This window comes from Orycteropus afer, unplaced genomic scaffold (genome assembly GCF_000298275.1).
Source record: "Orycteropus afer afer isolate SDZICR_OR568_19922 unplaced genomic scaffold, OryAfe1.0 scaffold00111, whole genome shotgun sequence".
NCBI classification, from domain to species: Eukaryota; Metazoa; Chordata; class Mammalia; order Tubulidentata; family Orycteropodidae; genus Orycteropus; species Orycteropus afer.
This window is the reverse complement of record NW_006921698.1, coordinates 3,032,656-3,055,724: the sequence shown is the minus strand read 5'-3', so window position 1 is coordinate 3,055,724 and position 23,069 is coordinate 3,032,656. Positions and strand designations below refer to the sequence as shown.

The following is a 23,069-nucleotide window of genomic DNA, read 5'->3' as shown; positions in this document are numbered from 1 at the left end:
AGGCATTTGTTCAGAAGAATCTGATGTATGAGGTCACACATACTTTGTTTACTCCTAGTCAGTATATTTGTAGAATACATTGAAAAACAATAGTTTGCAGGTGTTATATGCATTCAGGCTTTTAGAACTATCAGCTACAGCTTTCTTAAGCTAAATTCATAGCAGTAACAAAAATTGAGGCTTTCAAAGGCAATAAAATTGCAACCCACATAAAAAAAAGCTTGTAGGAGTAAAAGAAAGGGTTAACTCTAAGGTAATGTATTTAGGATATATATATGTGTGTGTGTGTGTGTGTGTATAATATTTATATTTATATATATATTATATATATATATATATATATATATATATATATATATATATATATAGGGAGCCCTGGTGGTGTAGTTTTCAAAGTGCTTGGTAACTATCAAAAGGTTTACAGTTGGAATTTACCAGCCACTCTGAGAGGAGAAAGATGTGTCCTTCTGAAAGATGTGGCAGTCTTTTGTAAAAATTCACACAACTGAAAACTATTGGGTGGTTCTACTCTGCTGTATGTGATCACTATGAATCAGAATCAACTCCATAGCAATGGGTTTAGTTTTGCTTTTATGCATATAAGGGCTAAGATTCTGATTTAGATACAGAATATTCAGTATGTCTTATTTATTAATTGCTAATTTTTGGTCACATATTTAATTTGACTAGTTCAAAATATATGATGGTTATCAGTACAAACACTATGACAGTAAAAAAAAAAATAAGCCTCACTTACTAGATAAATATTTCAAGCATTGTATTGCAGCACTAAACACCAAGCTTACAGATAAATGCACAGACAGGTAAGAAGATCAGGTGGGGGTAGGCAAACAGGAATATACCCTAGACCAAGGATAGATTTGGCTGAAGATAATCTTAAATATGCACTTGTGCTACAAAATTAGCACACAAGCAACAGAAAGCTTAGTTGGAGTAACTTCTAAGAGAGAACCAAACACCTCAAGAGAGAGAATCCTTGGGCCTGTGGGCTTGGGACCATAGTCTTGGGAGACATCATGCTCGATTGGCACAACATAGTACATAGTGACTAGGGTTTTAAAACCTTTCAAGTGGCCATCTAGGATGCAACTCCTGGTCTCCTCTTGTCTGGAGCAAAGAAGAGTGAAGAAAATCAAAGGCATCTGTAAACAAAGATAAGATGGGCCACAAGGACTTCAGTCTTCATGACATCAAGTCCAGAACAACTAGATGATGCCTGGCTACCAATGCTAACCACTTGGAAAGGGATCAAAACTGGAGATCTTGGATAGAGTGGGAGGAAAAATGTGGAACAAAATTCAAAAACATAAAAATGACCAGAATTACTTGTCAGATGGAGTCTGGTGGAACCCCTGAGACTATGCCCCCATGTTACCCTTTGGGCCTAGAAATGGGCTCACTTCCATGGACTGGCTCTCAGCCCAACAGTAGAAAGACCTATATGCAGAATATCTATCCCCGGGCAATGTACTCACCTACTCTAGGGAGATGCACCCCTTAGATCAATCAGACATGAAACAACAGAGGGGCAGTATTCACATAGAGGGAAAGCTGGGCAGACAGGAATGCATGGCTAAGAAGGGCATAGGGAGAGGGTAGTCATGGGTTGGGAGAGGAAGAGAGTTTTTTTATATTTGGGAATGGTGATTGGAGCTGTGAAATCAAATGTTCATGAACTGTTGAATGTAAATCAAATTTGCTTTGTAAATTTGTACCCAAACCACAATAAAATTAAAAAAAAAAAAAAAAAATCCAGGTACTCCAAATAAAAAGGAAAAAGTAAAGAACAATGTGGGGATTTTATTTTATAAAATTATTTTTAAAACCATTTTAATGGGAATTCAAGAATATTTAATTGTGCTCATGTGGAACCTATATATACATACATCAAGAGGCAGTAATTTGAACAGAACAAGGGGATACTGCATGGTTTAAAATCAGGAAAGATATGCATCAGGCTTATATCCTTTTGCTACACTTATTCAGTCTGTATGCTGAGCAAATAATCTGAGAAACTGAACTATTTGAATAAGAACATGGCATCAGGATTGGAGGAAGACTTGTTAACAACTTGTGCTATGAAGATGGCACAACCTTGCTTGCTGAAAGGGAAGAGAATTTTAAGCATTTTCTGATGAAGATCAAAGACTACAGTCTTCAGTATGGTTTACACCTCAACATAAAGAAAACAAAAATCCTCACAATTCCACCAATAAGCAACATCCTGATAAATGGAGAAAAGAGTAAAGTTGTCAAAGTTTCATTTTAATTGGATCCACAGTCAATGCCAATGGAAGCAACAGTGAAGAAATTAAATAGTGTATTGCCTTGGGCAAATGTGTGTTAAAAAGCAGATATCACTTAGAGTACAAAGGTGCACCTGACTCAACCCATAGTATTTTTGGTCACCTCGTATACATGGAAAAGTTACACAATCAATAAGGAATACCTAAGAAGAATTGGTGCATTTGATATGGTGATGGCAAAGAATATTGAATATACCATAGACTGCCAGAAGAAAAAACAAATGTATCTTGGAAATAATACAACCAGAATGCTTCTTAGAAGTCCCAAATACTTTGTCTATTATACTCTGGACATGTTATCAGGAAGCACCAGTCCCTGGAGAAGCACCCTATGCCTGGTAAAATAGGGTCAGCGAAAAAGTAGAAGACTCCCCATGAGATGGATTACACAGTGGCTATAGCAGTGGGCTCACATATAATGATGATTGTGAGGATGGTATAGGACCTGGCAGTGTTTCATTATGTTGTCTATGAGGTAGCATATCTTCTGCAATACATTTTGGTCTTGTCTTTTAATGTCTTGTTGATTTCTTCATTTATGGTGTCCTTGATGTCATCCCAGAACTCATCCAGTGTCATTAGTGTTCAGTGTGTCAAATCTGTTCTTGAGATGTTCTCTAAATTCAGGTGGGATATACTCAAGGTTATACTTTGGCTTTTGTGGACTTGTCTTAATTTTCTTTAGCTTCAAGTTGAACTTTTGTATGAGGTCTGTTCCATAGTTGGCCTCTGGCCTTGTTTGGCCTGATGACACTGAGCTTCTCCACGATCTCTTTCCACAGATATAATCAGTTTGATTCGTGTGTATTTTATCTGGTGAATTCACCATGTATAGTTGTCATTTATATATTGTTGAAAAATGATATTTCCAATAAGTTGGTGTGGTAGTTATGTTTGTGTGTCAACTTGGCTGGGCCTGGTTGAGTGGCTGGGCAGCTGGTGGTAGTTATTTCCCATGATGAGACTGGCAATCAACTCCATGGTGCGATCTACCACAAGCAGTTGAGTAGCTACCTTTGGGTATGTGGTCTGCTTCCCGTATATAAGAAACAGCTTTGGGAATGGTCTCTAGTTTATGGCACGCTTGGACCCTGCATGTAGCCATGTCTTTCTTGAGCAGCCTGCCATGCTCTGCTGACCTTGGGACTTACAATGGACTTGAATTAATGGCCAGCCATGTGGTTTGCTAACATTGGAACAGTGCCTTTTTACTTGTCAGCCTTGGGTTTTTCAGCCAGCAGCTGTCTGAGTGAAGAAACTCCTCTAGCTCCAGTGGGCTGGAAGCAGGAGGCAGAGCTGGATCCCAAGCTTGAGGGGCTTTCACCCAGACCCTAGAGCTTGGCACTTGAACTTGGAAAGTTCTTTCTCTATACATCTCCCTTTTCTTTATTCATAAGGCAAAGTGTAATCTGTGACCTTTGGCCATTCCAAAATGAGTCCTGAACTAGTTTTAGGTTGTTGCCTTATTAATTTATTTATCATTACAATTTCAGTCTTTGATCCATTTAAATTTGTTCTGATCCTAAGGTGGGGCAGTGGTGTATTGTTGCTGTATCATTTTTTATTTCTTCTGAGAAGCAATTTTGGGGCTTGAGGGTGAAAAAATAACTGGACTTCTCTATTGACAGACTGTATCAAGAAGGCTGACAGAACAGCTGGGGCTTGGCATCCTGGCCAAATATTGAAGAGGATGCTGTTGGCAATTGGTCCTGAGTATGATTTTTCTTGGCTGATACCATGAAGCTGGAGTGGCTTTCTTGTTGTTTGTCTAACAGGGACATAATAATAGCTGGAAATGCAGTGGAAGAAAGAAAGTCCTTATTTTCTCATCACCAGATTTCTTAATGTGTTACCTATTCCTGTGGCAATGAAAGCCATAAATATTGTCCATTTCTAATAATATTCTAAAGCAGTGTGGTAGGCTGAAAAGTCCTACTCCTTAAAGCAAAATGACAACAACAACAAAAAATCTATGTTGTAGTCCTTGGAACCTATAAATATTACTTTAAACTGAAAAGAAAGGAGAGGAGTCTTAGCAAATATGATTATGTTAAGGATGCTGAGATTGTAACATAGATTAAACTGGATTATCTATGTGGGCCCAAATGTAATCACATGTATTCTTATAAAGGAGAAGTTGAGGTAGACAATTATACACAAAGAGGAGAAGGCAATGTGAAGACAGAGTAGAGAGAGATTTGAAGATGCTGGACTAAAGATTGGAGTGGTATGGCCACAGCCAAGGAATGCCAGCAGTTATCAGCAGCTTTGAAAGAAATGGACTATCCTATAGAGCCCCTAGAGCAACTGTGACCCTGCCAACATCTTGCTTTCGGCCAAGCGATACTAATTTCTGACTTCTAGTCTCCAAAATTGTGAAAGAATAAATTTCTGTTGTTCTGAGCCTGATAATCTGTTAAAACAGGTTTAGGAAACTAGTGCAAGTTTATTTATTTATAGGTTCTTTAATTTTTTTCTTTCAACATATATTGTTTGGAAATGGATTGTGGCCTAAGAATATTGCTATACCCAAGGAAAATAAAATAAGGGGAGGACAGTTCAGTTCAGTGCAATGGTTAAGAGCAGTGGAGTGAAACCAGACTGCTTGGGTATAACGCTGGTTCCAATATGACCATCAGTGTGACTTTGGAGCATTTCTTAACCTCTTTATGCCCCAGATCTTTGGTTTATTTTTATTTTTTTATTTTTTTCCCATTCTGTATAATGGTGTTATGATAATGATTATACCTGTATATTTGTAAGAGGTAATTTTATTATACACACCAACATACACTCATACACACCTGGCATATAATAAAAGTTATCTAAACATCTAAATGGTGGTTTTCATTATTTTTAAGTAATGTAGGAGCTTAAATTCTAAGATCTCAATTTAAATGTGTAAGTTGGAAATCATAGCAAACTTTTCTAAAGTACTTCTAAGTAGGATCTTGGGCAGTTTCAGATTTCTCAGACAGACGGTCTTATTGTAACCTGTACATTGTGAGAGTTTGCAAAATTTTTTTTGACAATAAATATACGTAGTGCCTAAGGCACTTGACTGCTAGCCAGAAGGCTGGTACTTCAAACTCCCAGCCACTCCTCGGAAGGAAGGTTGGGCAATCTACTTCCATAGTGATACTGCCTGGGAAACCCAAGGAGTTATGCTATGAGTCGGGTCCAACTTGACGGCACATAATAACAGCAACAACATACATATTTTGGAGGCTAGAAGGTACTAACCTTTCCTTCTCCTTTTAAAAATAAAACAGCCAAACAAAAAAATGTGCATCAACTAATGCAATTCTACTTTCTTATGTTTCACATATTGACTCTCTGAATATGATGTTATTTGAATAATATTTTCTAAAATATTATTAAAATTTACTCTTTAGAAAATAATTATGTACACCTAAAACACTCATGTAAGAAGCATTAAAACACCTACAAGTTAGCACAACCACAGTGTTTACTCTTGGATAAAAAATTCGGCAAGGTCATTTTTCAATTATATAATGGAATCAAGCTCAGGCTTTTGATTTCTATATAACTGCATCTTGATTGTCAAGGCTGTTGCACAGCTATTGAAGTTTTTATCATCATTAATCTTCTATTCAGATCCTAAAGTGATAAGCTTCCTATGGTGAAAGTCTTAGAAAACCTTGGTAACAGGTTCTTTGAAACCATTGGTACTACATGTATTTTGTCCTTTGCAAATATTTTGTGTCTTTTTGGCTCATATTTCCATTTTTTTTTTCTCATGAAGTCTATCCAATTCCTTACAAAAATACTAATTCATGTGCATGCAAAATAGATGTATTATATGTTTGGATTTTTGTCCAATTAATATGGGAAGAATTGAGTTCTGCTGCCTAACCAGATATCATCAGGTATTGGCTATATTCCTTCTCATGGTTTATAGAGCTCAATGTAATTTACTTCTTCCATCAGTGGTAAATCTGTCTCAAGCAGATCCCTCTGCTGAGTCACGTGAGAAACTCCTTCCACCTAAAACAACTAAGTCTTTTTCAATTTCACTTTGGAAAGAATGTGAAGGGAAGTATAGGGCAAACATTCAATGGTTTTGAATCATAAATTCTGTATAAATGACTATTTTCACAGTCCCACAGCCTCATGTACACAAACCTGTCCTCATCTTCAGTTATACATACCATCATTTAGCACATGGGTATGTGGTTGATGCATTCAGCAGAACTCCTATAGGAGAGAGCACTTACAGTCTTCCTGATAGTTGATGTCATACCTTCAAATTGTTTTGCTTTTATTGATTTTTATATTAGATAAGAAAAAGGATTTGTGTGTGTGTGTGTGTGCATGTGGGGCAGGAATCAACCCTTTAATAAACTGCAAACCTGTTGATACTTTTTACCATCAGCACATCAACATTAACCACAGATTTTTTAAAATAATTAAAATCTTTATGAATATAGAGAGTCATTTTTGCTCATCAAGAGATCTGAACTACATTGTGGTTAATAATGACAATTGAGCTATTTTCCCATAATCCTTTACTACTTTCTTATATTAGAAGTATATACCCAAACCTTTGCCATTATTGACAGTTCTTTCAGAATTCATCTTTGGTTAAATTCCAGGTACAATCTTTGAGCTTAGAAGAAATGTTCATCATACATTCCATATATGTTTTATGGAATAAATTATCGTAATAAATATATTAATGAGACAGTATATTTAGATTATTTAGCAGAGCGATTAGCACAAAGTGAATATTCAGTAAGCCATCTTTACATTTGTGATTGAATTATTGATATAAAATAATAATTTGTTTATAAACTTAATAATTAGAAATTATAACTACCGTCACTATAGAACTGCCATTAACTAACTTAGTGTCTCCACCTTCTTTTTGATTTGACTCCTCAAAACTTAAAAACAAACAAAAAATATGTGCACTTTTGGTAGATTGCCTTTTGTTGCCAATTATTTTATCTGCTCCCCTATGGGAGGATTATACTTCCTTACCCCATCAACATCTTACTTGACCATATGAAATATTTTTGCCAATGAAATGTGCAAATGATGTTTTCAGATTCCAAGCATAACTTTAAGTACTATCTCTGCCATGAGCCAGCATGTCCCATTCTAGCCCAGAGCCAAAAAGAAGATCATGTTCTTTGAGTGAGAAATGTGTTACATATAACTACTACTGTACTATATACTTCATGGAAAGTACACAGAAATAAAACATTTAAAAGAATATAATTAAGATGGTCACTGAACTAAATCTTAATATCTCATAATATCACCAATTTAGAAATTACTCTTAACCACATTGTAGTTTACAATGATAATTGAGCTATGTTTCACAGGCCTTATCTCTCCTTTCTTATATTAGGAGTATATATCCTGACTTTTGCCACTTGACTTTGTGGAATCTCCAAATAACGTAGGTGGAATATTCCTGCTTTTCCTACTGAAGTTGGTCTCAGCCATATGACAAGCTTTGGCTTATGGCTTCACGTCACATAAAAATGAGGTGTAAGAAGGTTTTGATGGCATTGGAGCAAGGAGAACTTAAGATGGAAGCACTCTTCCATGACTTGAGTTTAATTATTTGTAGGAATACCTGTTGTTGTTGTTAAGTGCCATCGAGTCGTTTCCGACTCATAGCGACCCCATGCACAGCAGAACGAAACACTGCCCAATCCTGCACCAGCCCCACAATCCCTGCTATACTTGAGCCCATCATTGCAGCCACCGTATCAATCCATCCCCTTGAAGGCCTCCCCCTCTTTCGTCGACCCTCCACCCTACCAAGCATGCCATCCTTCTCCAGGGAATGGTCCCTTCTTACAACATGACCAAAATAGGTGAGATGAAGTCTGGCCATTCTTGCTTCCAAGGAGCATTCTGGCTGCACTTCCTCCAGAACAGATCTGTTAGTTCTTCTAGCAGTCCACGGTACTTTTAGCATTCTTCGCCAGCACCACAACTCAAAAGCATCAACTCTTCTTCGGTCTTCCTTATTCATTGTCCAGCTCTCACATGCATACCAGGTGATTGGAAATATCATGGCTTGTGTCAGGCGCACCTTAGTCCTCAAGGAGATATCCTTGCTCCTCAGCACTTGAAACAGTTCCTTCGCAGTTGACTTTCCCAATGCTACACGTCGTCTAATGTCCTGACTGCTGCTTCCATTGGCATCGATTGTAGAACCAAGCAACGTGAATTCCTTGACAACCTCAATCTTCTCTCCATTTATTGTGATGCTGCTCATTGGTCCAGTTGTGAGGATTTTTGTTTTCTTTATGTTGAGATGTAATCCACACTGCAGACTGTATTCTTCAACCTTCATCAGTAGGTGCCTTAAGTCATCCTCACTTTCAGCAAGCAAAGTTGTATCATCTGCATATCTCAGGTTGTTAATGATTCTTCCTCCAATCCTGATACCACGTTTTTCTTCATATAGTCCAGCTTCTCGGATTATTTGCTCAGCATATATATTGAATAAGTGTAGAGAAAGAATACAACCCTGACGCACTCCCTTCTTGATTTTAAACCACGTAGTGTCCCCTTGTTCTGTTGGAACGACAGCCTCCTGGTCAAGGTACAGATTCCTCATGAGTACAATCAAGTGCTCAGGAATTCCCATTTTTCTCAATGTTATCCGTAATTTGTCATGATCCACACAATCAAATGCCTTTGCATAGTCAATAAAACACAAGTAAACATCTTTCTGGTATTCCCTGCCTTGAGCCAAGATCCATCTGACAACAGCTATGATATCCCTTGCTCCACGTCCTCTTCTGAATCCGGCTTGAACCTCTGGAAGTTCTCTCTCAATATACTGCTGCAAATGTTTCTGAATTATCTTCAGTAAGATCTTACTTGCATGAAGGAATACCTGTAGCCAATCTTAATAATGCTGTTGTGATGGTTCCTTGAAATTTTGACACCATAATGACTTGCAGTAAATAAGGTAAAGATACAGAAATTGCTTTGGGAGAATATTGAAGTGCTCAGAGGGCTCATGGAGGTGGAAATGTTAGCATATACTTATCATATGAGACTAGTATTTAGAGACTGTCCTAAGGGCACTCCTTTCACTACAAGAATTGCACTAGTCAGATGAATACTGGAATCTTTGAGAGGCTCGGTTGTGACTTTCCTCTACAGAATGGAGTTAAACTAAGGAATGCTGCTATAAATCTAGTATCATTATCAGTGGGGATGACAGGATTCCAGAATGGCAAAGGCTTGGTGATAGCTATTCACCAACAAATTTAAATGTAGGCATAGTGATATGAGTAGCAAGTCAGAAGAGTTCCTAGGGTGCATTTATCCAAAGGGCTGTGTTATGATGGATAATAACAGACCATAGTGTTTTTAGGGGTTGAATATAGGGAGACCTGACTAGAGTTTTACTTTACTTGTAAAAACTGATAAAAATAAGACCTGGTTATGAGATGTTAACATTAGTCACTATAATGAAAATCACAAGTACTCATCCAGTTTCCAAATCTACACTAGTTCACAGAAACGGCACTCATGGATTGAAGGGAAAGGCAGGTTCTCTTTAGAGAAGACCTTGATATATTACTACAAGTCTACAAAGTCATTACTATTCGAGCCTTTCCCCAAAAGGTTTGTGGCCATTTACCATAGAAACTTGGATTGGAATTAAAGAAATATCATGGCCTTTGGGTACAAAATCTGAGCTGACACTGAAATAAATGGACTAGTAATTCTATCCTAATCAGAGTGGGAGCTTATGGAACCCAGGTGATAAATGGAGTCCTCTCAGATAAGTATGTCTGTGGCTATGTTCCCAGTCTCCCAAGTGCATAATTGGAATGAATACCTAAGATTCATAAATAACAAACCAGCACAGCTATGGATACAGGTATGGTATCTTCACTAGGACAACAATATGCCTCTTGTACTTGATCTTTAGCTAGTCATTTGACAAATATATTCTTTTCAATGCTCATCAAAAAGGAGAATCAGAAAGTTTTCTGTTGTACGGGGAGGTAACAATCTACATGTACCACTTTGCTCTAGGACATTGTCAGCTCTCTCTCTCTACTCTCTGTAATATTATAGTGCACAGGGAACTTGATTATCTTGGTAATCTGCAGAACATTATGCCGGTCTACTACAATGATTAAATCATGGTACTTAGACCTGATTAACAGCATAGCAAATACTCTGGATGTATATCTACATATCTTAGGAAGGTATGTACATGTCAGACATATACATGAAAAATAAACTACATAAAAGTTTAGTAGTCTGTCAAATTGGTAAACTGTTTAGGAGTCTGATGATCTGGAGCCTGCTAGGACATTCCATCTAAGGTTAAAGAAAAAAAAAAAAAATCTTGATGTACTTTATAAGCCACACAACTGAGAAAGAGACATAGCACATGGTAAGCCTCTTTGGAATTTGGAGGCTGAGTATTCTATATTAAGGAGTTCTGTTGGCACAGTGAGTAAGGCATTTGGCTGCTAAGCAGAAGATCAGTAGTTCATAACCACCAGCTGCTCCATGGGAAGAAGATGAGGCAATATATTTGTATAAGGATTTATAGCCTTGGAAATTCTGTGAGGATTGCTATGTGTTGCAATCCACTCAGTGATGGTGGGTATATTTTATATTAGGAAGTATCATTCCAAGTCACTTAATCAGGCAGCTTAAAACACTATCAGTGTGAATTAAGGCTCAGGGCAGGAGAGGACTGTGTAGCAAATCCAGGTTGCATTGCACACTAGGTTGCTGCTAAGGCAATGTGGTATAGCAGATTTGATGTTGGATAAGAACGCTGTATGTATCCTTTGTTAAGTCCTTTGCACAGACCCTTGGTTTCTGTAGCAAGACTACTTTCTGCAGGAGTGTGCTAATTGCTGTTTGAAAAGCTGCTCTTTGATCAATAAGGACTAAGATCCAGTCAATACATGCTTCTCTACTTTGCCTCTTGGGCAGGCAATTCTGTGGCACATTATACATGTCTCCTCAGAAAGCTCCAGCAGGATCGAACTTTACTCTATCTCAGCAATGGCTAGCTCAATAACTTCCTTATATTGGTTTTTCTTCCTTCCTTGTTTCATTGTTCCTAATAGTCTACTCTGTTCCCTGGGATTAGTTCCAAAAATAAATTATCTACATGTAAGCTCTTATCTTAGACTGTTCTTCATAGGGAAATCCCAGGATGAGACAGCATCTATCTTCTGGACACAAACCTATTAGGTGAATACATGTATAGACCTGAAAGGAAGCAATGTCTTCTTCCTTTTTGCTGACACTGTATTGCATAATTGTGAATCAGAGTTATTGTACTTCTATTTTTTCCTGCAGGTTCTGTAAAAGAAATTCAGAAGTTATTGGGCCTTTTTTCTTAAGAATTTTAGATAAGATGTTTACCTTAGATATAAAATTACACATTCCTAATTTAGTCTCCTTGGTTCTTAAAATATGTTTTATTGGAATTGAACCTAAATGTTGAAAGTTTGCAGGTTTGTCCATAGGAAATTTTGTGTTATGGAGATGTAGTATATAAATAGAGAATGATGATTAATTTGATGTGCCTCTCATATTCTCTCATGGTCAAAATTGAATTTTAGAACACAGAATCTAAATTCAGTATACAAAATATTTACATGTAGAATAACCTCATAAATAGTACTTTATTACAATAATTGATATGAAATGGTATATTAAGATGATTAGGTTTTTTTGAGAAGATAGAAAGAAACCAACACTACCTGTTAATAAATAATTGAAAATCCATAGATTGTATTATTCATGGTTATAACTTCATCATTTTAAAGTACGTGGGTGCAATTTCCATAATGTAGAACTTTGTGAACAGTTAGATAGCTGTTGATTAATATAATTTTTTATATTTGTTAGAATTTTGTATTTTTATTGTAGACAAACGCTTCTATTAATTTTAGAAATGTTTTATTTAACTGTGTTAATCTCTAAATAACAGATATTCCACAATATAGTTTTGTTTCTTCATGTTTTAAATCTTTTTTCTTTTAAGTAGTTATTGAACTGTCAATAAATCTAAATGCACTAAACTTGGCATAGCTTGAGTAAACTTTTTCATGATGGAATTATGATCAAACAAATTGAGCCATTTTATATATCTGTGTCTCATACAATTCCTTCATGTAACTTCAAATTTTTCCTTCAGTACCACTGGTTCTTAATCATATGTCACCTCCTGAAATAGATGAACATTGATGTATTATTTTTGGAACAGTGACTCTGTTTATTCCTTCAATCTTTTTTTGATGTTTCCTTCATCATTCAATATTTTGCCCATAGAACCTTTCAGTACTGCAACTCAAGGCTTGAATTTTTCCTTCGCTTCTTTCATCATGAGAAATAGTGAGTGTGTTCTTCCCTTTTGGTTTTCTAACTTTAACTCTTTGCACATTTCATTTTAGTAATTGGCTTTGTCTTCTGGAGCTGCTCTTTGAAATCTGTTCAGCCTTTTTATTTTGTCATTTCTTCCATTTGCTTTAGCTACTCTCCATTCAACAGTAAGTTTCAGAGTCTCTTCTGACATCCATTTTGGTCTTTTCTTCCTTTCTTGTCTTTTAAATGACCTTTCGCTTTCTTCGTGGATGTTGTTTGTGATGTCATCCCACGATTCATCTGGTTTTTGTCATTGGCATTCAATGCGTCAAATTTATTCTTCAGATGGTCTCTAAATTCAGGTGGGATATCATCAAGGTCTTATATTCGCTCTCATGGATTTGTCTTCAGATTCAACTTGAACTTTCATATGAGTAATTGATGGTCTGTTACACAGTCAGCTTCTGGCCTTGCTTTGGCTGAAGCTTTTCCATCACCTCTTGCCACAGATGTAGTCAATCTGATTCTGGTGTATTTCATCTTGTGAGGTCCATGTGTATAGTTGCAGTTTATTTTGTTCAAAAAAGTATTGCAATGAACAAATCAATGGTCTTGCAAAATTCTATCATGCTATCTCCAGCACCATTTCTATCACCAAGGCCATATTTTCCAACTACCAGTGATTTGTCTTTGTTTCCAAGTTTTGCTTTCCAATCACCAGTAATAATCAATACATCTTGATTGCATATTTGGTCAATTTCAGACTGCAGAAGTTGGTAAAAATCTTCAATATCCTTGTCTTTGGCTTTGGTGGTTGATGTGTAAATTTGAATAGTAGTAGTCTTAACTGGTTTTCTTCGTAGGTGTGTGGATATTATCCTATCACTGACAGCATTGTACTTCTGTATAGATCTTGAAACATTCTTTGTGATGATGGATGCCATGCCATTCCTCTTCAATTTGTCAAGCCGGCATAGTAGATCATATAGTTGTCTGATTCAAAATGGCCAAAACCAGTCCACTTCAGCTCACTATGTCCTATGATATCGATCTTTATGTATTCCATTTCACTTTTGACAACTTTCAATTTTCCTACTTTCCATGTTCTGATCATTAATGGATGTTTGGAGTTGTTTCTTGCCATTTTGAGTCATGCCGCAGCAGTAAATAGAGGTCCTAAAAAGGTTTACTTCATTAACCTCATTAATGTGGTCTCTAATTTGAGGAGGTAGCTCTTCCCCAGTCATATTTTGAGTGCCTTCTGACCTGAGGGGCTCATTTTCTGGCCCTGTATCAGACACCGTTTCAGGGCTATTCATAAAGTTTTCCAGTAACGTATCAAACAGTGTTTCATTGCTATCCATAAGGTTTTCACTGACCAATTCTTTGCGAAGTACATGGCCTCTTCTCTTTTCTGAGTCTTAGTCTTGAAGCTCTGCTGAAACCTGTCTTCAGATACTCTGCTGGTATCTGAAATTCTGGTCACATGGCCTCCAGACTCACAGCAACACATAAGCCACTACAGCACAACAAACTGACAGATGACCAGACAGTGTTTTGTTCTTTTGTACATAGCGTTGCTGTGAGTCAGAGCCAACTTGATGGCACCTAACAACCTAACAACAACACAACAATATTGTGTAATTCACTGTAAGACTCAATGTAAGACTCACTGTCTTACACACATACACACACACATAGAAAGGTGAGGCCAAAAATCTAGAGTGGATCATGGATATCTTCAATATGTTGTAAGTTTTCAATTATATTTGTATGTATTGCCATAGAAGGGTAAATTTTATCTGTTTTATTTAATTAGAAATTTCTCTAGATGCAAAATGACTTTATTTCTTAAGAATCATATAAGAAATGAATGTAATAGTGATCTATTTGTGGTTCTCCTGCCTCAAATTAAACCTGTTCCCTCATGGTTAATATTTATAGTGGTATAAATTAAGGGAGTTTGATTTACTTCTTGCTCGAGTTACAAATCTAATAGAGCTCTCCTGGGACGACTTTAAAATGACAAGATCTGGAATTTAAGTGTAATAATTTAAATTACAATTATAGCCAATACTACCTATTCAGTCCTATACCAAATGATACACTGCCAATGGTAATTAATCTATACTAGTGCTAGTTGAAAGCATGATATATTTACTCTAAATTAAACTCATCATAGTTTTTTTTTCTGAAATGCTCAGAGATGTTTCAAAGAAAATCAATAAGGAATAATCTCCTTCCATGATTTGAAAAAGTTAACTGATGCCACATAAGAAAAGTAATTATGAAAAGTGTCTATGTCCAAAGACTGAAAAATTAGAAAACAATTATTAAGAATGATTCTTTCAATTCCATTTTTAGGAATTGTTAATCTTTTTTTTTCCCTAAATTATTATTTTAGCTGGTGACAAAGTCTTAACATAAACCTAAAAATAACATTTATTTTCCTGACAGTTTTATCTTTTCCATCAGCAAACATTGATTCCTTCCTTTTTCTCTTGCTTTTGGTACAAGAGGAAACAATATCCTGTAACAACCTGGGCCCATCTTGTTTACTTACTCGCCTGTGGCAGAAATCATTAAATGATGTTGGAAAAGCTTGAGCAGAACAAAATCCTTAGTTAATTAATGCTTCTCTTTTGAGTGTCACAGAAAGTCTGTGTTTTTAAGATTAATTTTTAGGAAGAGGTCTCTAGGTCTGCAGTATGGTGGAAAATCCAAGTGACCTTTTGCATTGGCACCATATAGCAGCAGAGCAACTGGCCATTTCAGATCACTCTTCCCAGTGCCTTCAAGAAGATGGATTATAGCCCATCAAACTTGCAGATAATTTTGGATAGACCAAACTCACTGCAATCAAGTTGATTCGATTCATGGGGATCCCTTCTTGGGTTTCTGAGGTGGTATCTCTATGGAAGTAGATTGCCCAATCTTCCTTCTGGGGAGTGGCTGGTGGGTTTGAACCACCAGCCTTCTGGTTAGCAGTCAGATGCCTTAGGCACTATGCCATCAGTGCTCCCAATTTTGGATAGAGTTTTCTGAAATAGCACAGAAGGATTACATGTATTACTATTTAGAATGCAAAGTAAACACATTTCATGAGTTTAATAAATTCAACATTAAATGTCATCCAGTATTAGCCTAAATGGTTTTTTAATTTCAAAGTTGTGCAAGTGCTTGTATTAGATGCTTATGTATTATCTATTCTTTTAAATTAGTTTATGCCTTCAAGGGACATGTTCTGGATCTGCCTTTAAAAAGATTATATATAGATATAGGTATGTTGTTGTTGTTGTTGTTTGCCCTCGAGTCGGCCCCAACTCATAGCGACCCCTCCTTGGGTTTCTGAGGCAGTATCACTATGGAAGTAGGTTTGCCCAACCTTCCTTCCGAGGAGTGGCCGGTGGGTTTGAACCTCCAGCCTTCTGGTTAGCAGTCAAATGCCTTAGGCACTATTCTACCAGAGCTCCTAGATATAGGTATAGAAATACATAAATGTTTGTATAGAGACATCCATATACATATATCTACATCTCTATCTAATGGATGCTGTATATCATTAGCGTTGATGGAAGTGACTGTGTTTTGCCTATGGAATTTATATTTACTGTCTTTTACACTTATCCCCAGCTCTTGCCCACTGAATGAGTAAAAAGCTTATTTGCTCATTCTTCCTGAAGCACTGTTTGGTGTAAGAGACTTGGTTACTTGTCCCTTTAATGTAGTTAATCACTTGGCTAGCAAATAAAGGTCGGCATTTTGAAGTCCCTAGCTGTTCCACGCAAGGGAGAATGAGGAAGCAGTGTGCTTCTGTAAAGAAACAGAAACCCTGTGCAGCCTTGGAAGCCCTATGGAGCCTTGGAAACCCTATGGAACAGTTTTACTTTGGTTGCTGTAAGTCAGTATTGACTTGACCACAACTTTTTTTTTTTTTTTTTTTTTTTTAATGTGGTCCCAAAATACCTGACTTCTCCTCTATCTTAATAAGTCATAAACCAACCAAATCAAACTCACTGCTGTGGAGTTGATTCTGACTCATAGCAACCCCTCCTTGGGTTTCTGAGATGGTATCTCTATGTAAATAGATTGCCCACACTTCCTTCCGAGGAGTGGCTAGTGGGTTTGAACCACTGGCCTTCTGGTTAGCAGTCAAATATATTTTAGGTTTTGGAGTCCAGCTGCATAATTTCAAATTCTACATTTTTCACCGAGTAGCCTGTAAACTTGAATAATTTATTTAATTTATCTTACCCTTATTTTCCTCATGTATAAAGTGAATGTAATTATAGTAATTATTTAATAGAGTTTTTTAAGGACTAGGTGAAATCATAGCAGGAAAGACTTAAAACAAAACTTTAGAAAATAATAATAGAAAATAAAATAGAATAATGATATTATTTTAAATTTTCTGTCTTTCTCAGTGGACTCTAAACTCCTAAAGTATAAGGACTAGGTAATTTCTATTTTCTATCAAATTAGGATGAACATATGTTTTGATATGGCTGGTGTGGTAGGTAAAGTTGTATGTCAACATGGCTGGGCCTGGTTTTTAGTGGCTGTGGAGCTGGATGTAGTTATTCCCCGTGATGACACTGGTAATCGACTCCAAGGTGGTATCTACTGTGAGCAGCTGAGTGGCTGCCTTAGGGATGTGGTCTGCTTTCAGTATGTAAGAAGCTTTGGGGAAGGTCTCTAGTTTTTTGATACATCTGGATCCTGCCTTTGGCTGAGTCTTCATCTCAGTGGCCTGCCATGTTGTCTTCTGATCTTGGGACTATTTCTGGACTTGAACTAGTAGCCTGCCATTTTGCTTGATAATTTTGGGACTGCGCCATTTTGCTTGTCAACTGGGTTTGCCAGCCTCTGCAACCATCAGCTGTCTGAGTGAAGTGAAACCTCCAACTTCAGTGGGCTGGGAGCAAGAGGCAGAGCTGAAGCCCATGATCGATGGGCTTCTACCCAGTCCCTAGAGCTGGTACTTTGAGCTCAGACTTCTAGCCTCCTAAAATGTAAGAGAATCAATCCCTGTTTTTTAAAACCACCCACTTGTATTTTTCTGTTACAGCAGCACTAAAGAACCAAAACATCTGGGATAATTTTGCATTTTGGCTCATATTTTTATACACTTACTAATAGTATCCTCTCTCAGTCCTAAAAGTTCCCTGGTTTGGAAGATAAAATATTAAGAATATGAACATAAAAGGTTCCCATGTAGAAAGTCTTTTTTATTTATTGGACAAATGATTGTAGAAGGAAATTTTTGCTAATTGTTCAGTATTTTAATTAATTCTGTGCTTTTAAAAAATACTAAATTGTATTTGCTTATGCCTCTAAGTTTTAAGTACTTGAGGAAATGTTTAAATTCACTTATGTCTATAAGGCACTGTTGGTAGCTGAATACCTCAATACATTAAATGGTCCCTCAGTGATCTAGAAGATTTAATGTGTCTCCTTATTTTACTACCCAGCAAGGACTTATAGACACTGGAGCAATGAAACTCAATAATTTGAAGCTATTAAAGCCCTTGCGTTACATAAAATTCTAACTTTTGACAACAGCACACATTTTTAATTATAGATGTAGCAGTGAAGCACTAGGAGCTCCATGGACTGGAGTGTATTCATGAAGCATCAGATCCAAACTTGGGAATCCATGACTTAGAATACGTCGCTTCTCCAGAACTACAAAGTCATAATCCTTTGTATAAATAATGTAGAGGTAATAGAAGCCTGGTTTTATCAGAAAAAAGAAAAAAAATCACTATCAGTTGCAAATAGAACAGAGTTAGTACAAGTCAAAATTGATATGATGGCAGTGGGTATGAGTTTGGTTTTAATTATCATAGTGAATATAGAGCATTATTCTATGTGAAAGGAAACATTATGCATTCAGTAAATCAAATGCTTAGAAGAATGTCTATAGTGAAAGGCAAATCAAGTTAGGCTTCCCATATACTTTATTTGGACTTTTATCTTTGCAATTGTTAAACTGTCTTTTATTAAAGTTTATGTATGTATTTGGGAGCTCTGTTAGCGTAGTGCCTAAGGCATTTGACTGCTAACCAGAAGGCTGGTGTTTCAAACCCACCAGCCACTCCCCAGAAGGAAGATTGGTCAATCTACTTCCGTAGTAATGTTGTTGTTGTTGTTATGTGCCGTCGAGTCAAACCCGACTCATAGCGACCCCTCCTTGGGTTTCCGAGGCAGTATCACTACAGAAGTAGGATTGCCCAACCTTCCTTCCGAGGAGTGGCTGGTGGGTTTGAACCGCCAGACGTCTGGTTAGCAGGCAAGTGTTTTAGCCACTATGCTACCAGAGCTCCGTAGTGATACTGCCTCGGAAACCCAAGGAGGGGTCGCTATGAATCTGATCCGAATCAATGGCAGTGAGTTTCGTTTTTTATTTATTTTTTTTTATATGTATTTGGGGTATTGTCCATATTAAATTATATTTTGGTGGGTTGGTTTGTTTTTACGTTATTTTGCCTCTTCTATTACATTTGGATTCCTCAGAAATGGGAGTTCAAACCAAACACAGGCTATTCTACTAACTTCAGAAACTGCTTTAAATTCCTAACTCCATCCAAACCCTTATTAACTGGATTAAACAAGTCTGGAGGAAACCTAAATTTTCCTTTACCTCTTCTACTCTAGCCACTCCTCAGAAGGAAGATGGGACAATCTACTTCCGTAGTGATACTGCCAAGGAAACCCAAGGAGGGGTCGCTATGAGTCAGGTCTGACTCGAGGGCACATAACAACAACAACAACACTGTAGCCTAAAGCTAGGCTTAAGTCAGTAGATCCTTTACTTCCTTGTCTCTATTTCACTTCTCTGGTCTTCATAGCCTTCCTGAGCCATAAATGTTTTCCAAGAAAAATAAATGCCTCTCAGAACTCTAAAATAAGGAAAATTATAAGAGTATCAATCTATTGTCAAAATTAATAGACATCCCTGACCAAAGAGTCCATAGTCCATAGAAACTCCCGTCATACAAAATTCTCCCAGGAGCCAAATTTAACCTCTAGTCCAAAGATTCCTTTTTCTCTTCCTTTACAAGTCCAGATAGATAATAAGCTTTATTTAGTCTTTCTGTGCTACCAGAGCTCCTTATTTAGTCTTTTAGCTCTGTATTAGTCCTCAACATAATCTCTCCTTGTTTTTTTGTTATAGTCATTCATCTTATTAGAGACTCTCATGTCTCATTTTAAAGAGGAAATATCAGGCAGGAAAATCAGAAAAAAGGAAATGTCCATTATCTGCTCTGTCCAAGGTGTGATGTTATTCTTTTTTACTTTGTTTTTTGTTCATCATTGGTCCTTATATATTTTAAACTTTTTTTTTTTCTTATGGATAATTTGAAACTTATGCAAAAATAGAACTCTGTCAGCTTGCTTCAGTAAGGATCAATTCCTGGTCAATCTTGTTTTATCTATATACCTATTTACTCCCCTTCTGATGTTATATTTTAAGCTATTTCCAGACATTATGTAATATTACCAAAAATATTTTTATTTGTTGTTGTTGTTAGGTGCCGTGGAGTCATCTCCGACCATGGAGTCATCTCCGACTCATACCGACCCCATGCACAGCAGAACAAAACACTGTCCAGTCCCTCGCCAGCTCCACGATCCCTGCTATACTTGAGCCCATGGCCACAGCCACTGTGTCAGTCCATCTCGTTGAGGGCCTTCCCCCTTTTGTCGACCATCCACCTTACCAAGCATGAGATCCTTGTCCAGCGAATGGTCCCTTCTGACAACATGACCAAAGTAGGTGAGAGGAAGTCTGGCCATTCTCACTTCCAAGGAGCATTCTGGCTGCATTTCCTCCAGAATAGACTTGTTAGTTCTTTTAGCAGTCCATAGTACTTTCATCATTCTTCGCCAGCACCACAACTCAAAAGCATCAATTCTTCCTTGGTCTTCCTTATTCGTTGTCCAGCTCTCACATGCACATGAGGAAATTGAAAATATCATGGCTTGTGTTAGGTGCACCTTGGTCTTCAAGGAGACATCTTTGCTCCTCAGCACTTGAAAGAGATCCTTTGCAGCCAACTTGCCCAGTGCTTTATGTCTTCTGATGCCCTGACTGCTGCTTGCATTGGTGTGGATTGTAGAACCAAGCAACATGAAGTCCTTGACAACTTCAGTCTTTTCTCCATTTATTGTGATGCTGCTTATAGGTCCAGTTGTGAGTATTTTTGCTTTCTTTATATTGAGATGTAATCCATATTGCAGCTGTATTCTTCAGTCTTCATCAGTAAGTACTTCAAGTCACCCCCACTTTCAGCAAGTAAAGTTGTGTCATCAGCTTGTCACAGGTTGTTAATGGGTCTTCCTTCAGTCTTGATGCCACATTCTTTTTCATATAGTTCGTCTTCTTGGATTATTTGCTCAGCATATAGATTGAATAAGTATTCTGCAAGGATACAACCCTGACACACTCCCTTCTTGATTTTAAACCATGTAATATCCCCTTGTTCTGTTCAAATGACAGCCTCCTAGTCTAAGTATAGGTTCCTCATGAGTACAATTAAATGTTATGGAATTCCCATTCTTCTCAGTGTTATCCGCGGTTTGTTATGATCCACACAAACAAATGCTTTTACATAGTCAATAAGATACAGATAACCAGCTTTCTGGTATTCTTTCCTTTGAGCCAAGATCCATATGACATCAGCAATGATGTCCCTTGTTCCTTGTCCTCTTCTGAATCCAGCTTCATCTCTGGTAGTTCTCTGTCAATATACTACTACAACGATTTTTGAATTATCTTCAGTAAAATTTTACTTGTGTGTGATATTAATGATATTGTTGCATAATTTCCACATTCTGTGGGATCACCTTTCTTTGAAATGGGTACAAATATGGATATTTTCCAGTCAGTTGGCCAGGTAGCTGTCTTCCAAATCTCTTGGCATAATTGATTGAGGACCTCAAGTGGACCATCCGTTTGTTGCAACATTCCAATGAGTATTCCATCAATTCCTGGAACCTTGTTCTTTGCCAATTCCTTCAGTACAGCTTCGATTTCTTCCTTCAGTACCATGGGTTATTCAGCTTATGACACCTCCTGAAAAGGATGAAGATTGACCAGTTCTTTTTGGTACAGTGACTCTGTGTATTCCTTCCATCTTCTTTCGATGCTTCCTGCATCATTCAATATTTTGCCCATAGAATCTTTCAATATTGCAACTCGAGGCTTAAATTTTTTCCTCAGTTCATTCAGCTTCAGAAATACTGAGTGTGTTCTTCCCTTTTGGTTTTCTGACTCCCGGTTGTTGTGCATTATAGTAATTGGCTTTGTCTGTTTGAGCTGCTCTTTGAAATCTTCTGTTCAGCTCTTTTATCTTGTCATTTCTTCCATTTGCTTTAGCCACCCTCCACTCAAGGGCAGTTTCAGAGTCTCTTTGGACATCCACTTTGGTCTTTTCTTCTTTTCTCATCTTTTCAATGACCTCTTGCTTTCTTCATAGATGATGTTCTTTATGTCATCCCACAATTCTTCAGGTTTTCAGTCATTGGTTTTCAATGTATCAAATCTATTCTTTAGATGGTCTCTAAATTCAGGAGGGATATATTCAAGGTCATATTTTGGCTCTCGTGGACTTGTTTTAATTGTCTTCAACTTCAAGTTGAACTTTCATATGAGCAATTGATGGTCTGTTCCACAATCAGCTCCTGGCCTTGTTTTGGCTGAAGATATTGAGCTTTTCCATTACCTCTTGCCACGGATGTAGTCAGTCTGATTCCTGTGTACTCCATCTGGTGAAGTCCACATGTATACCCACCATTTGTGTTGTTGAAAAAAGGTTTTTACAATGAATAAGTTGTTGGTCTTGCAAAATTCCATCATGCAGTCTCCAGTGTTATTTCTGTCACCAAGGCCATATTTTCCAACTACTGGTGATTTTTCTTTGTTTCCAACTTTTGCATTCCAGTCACCAATGATAATTAACACATCTTGATTGCATGTTTGGTCAATTTCAGACTGCAGAAGTTGATAAAAGCCTTCAATATCCTCATATTTGGCTTTGGTGGTTGGTGCATAAATTTGAATAATAATAGTATTAACTGGTCCTCCTTGTAGGTATATGGATATTATCCTATCATTGATGGCATTGTAGTTCAGGACAGATCTTGAAACATCCTTTGTGGTGGTGAATGTCATGCCATTCCTCTTCAAATTGTCATTCCTGGCATAGTAGATCATATGTTTGAATTCAGAATGGCTAAAACCAGTCCATTTCAGCTCACTGAAGCCTAGGATATCAATCTTTATGTGTTCCATTTCATTTTTACAACTTCTAATTTTCCTAGATTCATATTTTGCACATTCCATGTTCTGATTATTAATGGATGTTTGCAGCTGTTTCTCCTCAATTTGAG

General features: G+C 37.2%; 1 protein-coding gene across 1 annotated transcript in view; it reads left to right on the top strand.

Moving 5' to 3' along the window:
• Positions 1-23,069, top strand: part of MDGA2 (MAM domain containing glycosylphosphatidylinositol anchor 2) — a 1,222,586-nt gene that overhangs the window by 498,861 nt on the left and 700,656 nt on the right.